We start from the raw sequence: 4,254 nt of genomic DNA, 5'->3' as shown, positions 1-4,254 counted from the left end.
CCACCTAACCTATGACATCCTATACAATTAAGTTCTAATCTAACTACCCATTTTTCACTTTTTCACATACTCATGTATCCCTTTTCATTTCACAACACTTAAGCATTGATTTTATTGAACTATACTTTGATTTGGGGCATTTTGTCCCCTTTTTATTTCTTTCTTTTTCTTCTTTTTCTTTCTTTTTCTATTTTTTTTCTTTTTTTCTTTTCCATATTATTTTTCTTTTTTTTTCTTTTGTTTTTCTCATTTTTTTTTCTTTCTATATACAAAAACATCAATGCATAAGGTTTTACATTTGATCAATATATGAGTATGTACCCAATTTCCAATATTTCCAATAATAATACAAAACTACCCTTTTATTCACCCAATGTCCCAAGGTTCCCACACTTGAATGACACTCACACATTAGCCTAAGCTAATCAAAGATCCAAATAAGGACATTTATTGTTTTTCGCTTTTAAGGCTTGTAATGTGCTAAAATAAGAACAAGTGGGTTAATCGTAGGCTCAAATTTGGCTAACAATGGAAGATAGAGGGTAAGGCTATTTGGATAAGTGAGCTAATGAAATGATGGCCTCAATCATATAAGTGCATGAATACACAAAATAATGGACATAAAGAATCAAACAAATCAAAGATTACAATCATAGGAAGAGAATAATGCACACAAGAAGGAAAATAAGTGGTTATAAGATGTAACCACACCATTAGGCTCAAATCTCACTTGCTTGTGTTCTTAGCTCAAAAATATGATCCACAATATATATATTTCAAGCAAGTTCTATGCATTGGTGGCCAACCCAAAAGGAAAGAAAGAAAGAAAATTAAGCCTATAACAAAGATATCAAGGCAATTAGAACATAGGCGGGGGTTAATGCCAAATAAGAGTATGAGTCCCTACTACATGTTAGCTAAGCATGTGAGTAAGAAAACAATGTAAGCTAGGGCATATCATTAAGCTCGATGCAAGAGTAAAGTTAAAGCATGAAGAGTGTATTGAGCATCAAGTTCAAATGAGAAGAAGTGGGTCATGAAAGACAATATGAGGTCATATCAATGCATAAAGACACAAGAGTCATACAAGATGAAGCATTGATTTAAAAGTTTCATCACCCAACAATATCAAACAAGTCAAGAAGCACCAAAATAATGCAAGAAGTTTTCAACAATTGAGTAGGAAAATTCAACACCAATGTTAAAATAAGAAACTTAGAAATGTAAGAATCCAACACCATTATTGAAACGACACTTAGAAAAAAAACGGAAAACATGCTATAGAAACAAAATGAAAATGGAAAGAGTAGAAGGATGTGAATGCAGTGAACAAAAGAAAATGGAAGATGAGAAAAAAAACTCTTTTTTTTTTACCGACGCGTGCGCGTCATGCACGTTTACACGTCGATGGGTATATTGGTCGAAGGACGCGTACACGCCAGGTGCGCGCACACTTGCATCGAGTTAGGCCGGAGGCATAGTGTCGGCCCAAGTCTGGCACAACTCTCGGGTAAAAGTACTGGGGTGCAGATTGTGCAATCGACGCGCGCGCGCACGGTGTGCATGCGCGTGCATTGCGAATTTAAGATCATGTGCGCGTACGCGCCAGGTGCGCGCACGCGTGCATAGGCTTGTGCCTTAGGCCCAATGTTCGCACAGTCTAGGCCTAACTCTCGGGTTTTTGGCTGGGGTTGAATTTTTTGCATCCACGCGTACGTGTACAGTGCGCGTCCGCGTGGATGGTCGAAAATGCTCAGGTGCGCATACGCATTAGGTGCGCGCACGCGTGGATGGTGTTCTGTTTTTCAAAATTTTCCTATGTTTTTGCACCAATCCAAGCATTCCAAACCTCCAAACAGCTACCAAAACACCTTAGAACCTTATTCAACCTGTTAAAATACTAATTAAACTCAACCAACTAATCCAAACATGAAATTAAACTAGTTCTACCAATATGTACAAAAAAGAAAATGAAAGGATTTTACCATGGTGGGGTGTCTCCCACCTAGCACTTTTGTTTATTGTCCTTAAGTTGGACTTATGGGGAGCTCCTCTCAAGGTGGCTTGTGCTTGTACTCATCTTGGAACTCCCACCAATGCTTGGTTCTCCATTGTGCCCCAAGACTTCTTATCTGTTGCACTAAGTGTTGATGGAGTTCTTCACAAGCTTGGGGCTCCCAAAGTTGATCCTCATGTATACCGGGATCCCATATCTTGTTTCTACACCCATCTTGAGGTTGATCATCATTATTAGTCCATCCGGGTGGTGAACAAGATGAATTCTCTATGAAGTGCCCAACAATCCTCCTAGACCCATCTATTTGAGCACTACTCCAACCTTTATATCTCATGTTTAATGCATCAACCATAATGAGTCTTGATTTGCAACACCCACCACAAAACCTTTTCCGCTTACGCTTCATCCCATAAACTTCCCTAAGTTGGCCATCCGTTTCAAGCAAACCATATTCAAGTGGGATAATGAAGCGTTTCAAGCAAGCCATACTCAAGTGGGATAATAAAGCTAATAGAAATTAATTTTACCCACTTAAGTGAAGGAGTAGATGACAACCTAGGCAAAGATGCTTCCAACGATCTTGACAAAGCGTATTCCACTCCCATCCTTTTATTTCTATGAAGTTCCACCTCTTCACAAGATCTCTTAATCTCAATCCTTTGTTCAACAATTTTATCTAAACCTTTTCCTTTACTCAGATCATAATAGGGAGGGTGAGAGAAATTTACCTCCTCAACGCTTTCAAATCCAACGGGAGAAGGTTCTCCATGCTCAAAGGATTCCTCACCACTAAGACTTGATGCTTGATCTTCATCTCGAAGGGAACTCAATTCTTTCTTTATCCCATCCAAGTCTTCATATGGAATATGCCTTGGAAGGTGTGCACTTTCCTCCCTAGCATCAATTTCAATCATCTTGTAGGGGTTTTCTTCAAATTTATGTTCCCATGGGAGCTCCGCATCTCCTAAGTCTTCTACCACTTCTTCCTTGTCTTCAACAATTAAGGCTTCCTTCAATTGTTCCAATACAAAGCAACTTCCCTCATTTTCCACCGGAATTTCCAATCTCTCCTTCATGCTATGCTCTTCTTGAGCCATGGGAGTTCCTTGAGTGTTCAAGCATTGGGAGGCTAATTGATTTGCTACCGCATCCAAGGCGGCCATGAAATTTTGCACATCCCTTTTCATCTCTTCTTGTCCTTGAACAAGAACACCAAGGGTTTCATCCATTAGAGGTTGGGGTGGATGGAAGGATTCATCATGTTGGGGGAAGTGTTCATAGTAGGAAGATGATTGTTCTTGGTAGAGTTGTGGTGGTTCAATGTTTTCCATTCTTTCCACTTGTTGCACAACACACTCCATGGTTGCTTGAAATTGATCCAATGCTTCCTTGAGATGATCCCTTGACTCTTGTTCCTCTTGGATATCATGATAGGGATCATATGGATCTTGGATCGATGGACATGAATATTCTTCCATGTGAGGTTGTGGTGGAAGGTAGAATTCATCTTGTGGTTGAAAATTAGTATACATTGGAGGTGGTTCATCTTGGTAATAGTGTGGAGGGGGTGGTTCTTGGGAGTGTTGATGTTGTGGTGGTTCCATATATGGTTCATATGGCTCAAAAGGTGGTTGGTATGGTGGGTATGGATTGGAGTCATATGATAGGGTCATACGAAGGTGGTTGGTAAGAAGGGACTTGTGAGTATGGTTGAGAGTTATGTTGAGGGTATGGATCATAGGCATATGGTGGTGGTTCTTGAAAGTCACAAGGAGATTCACCATAGCCATTTGATTGGTATGCATCATAGAATGGCTCTTCTTCATAGTGCATTGGTAGGGGTTGTTGCCATGAGGATTGATCATAAGCATATGGCTCCTCCCACCTTTGGTTATCCCATCCTTGATACACAACTTCATTATAGTCCTCATTTTCTACAACATGTTTGTAACCAAACTCATAGCCAAGGTGAGAATTCATGATAGCAAGAGCAAATAAGAAACAAAAACTAATAAGAAATAATGAAACAAAATACGAAGACTAGAAAAAAAAAACTAACAAGCAATCCAAAATATCAAGCTATTCACAATATTCACATATATACAATAACCAATAACATAACACCATTGCAACTCCCCGGCAACGGCGCCATTTTAACGAATGGATTTTTGACGGTTTAGAATTTCACAAATGAATTCTCGTTGCAAGTATAGTTTCTAAACCAATCACTAATCCTT

This window comes from Arachis duranensis, chromosome 10 (assembly GCF_000817695.3).
Source record: "Arachis duranensis cultivar V14167 chromosome 10, aradu.V14167.gnm2.J7QH, whole genome shotgun sequence".
Lineage (NCBI taxonomy): Eukaryota > Viridiplantae > Streptophyta > Magnoliopsida > Fabales > Fabaceae > Arachis > Arachis duranensis.
Note: the sequence above shows the minus strand (reverse complement) of the source record.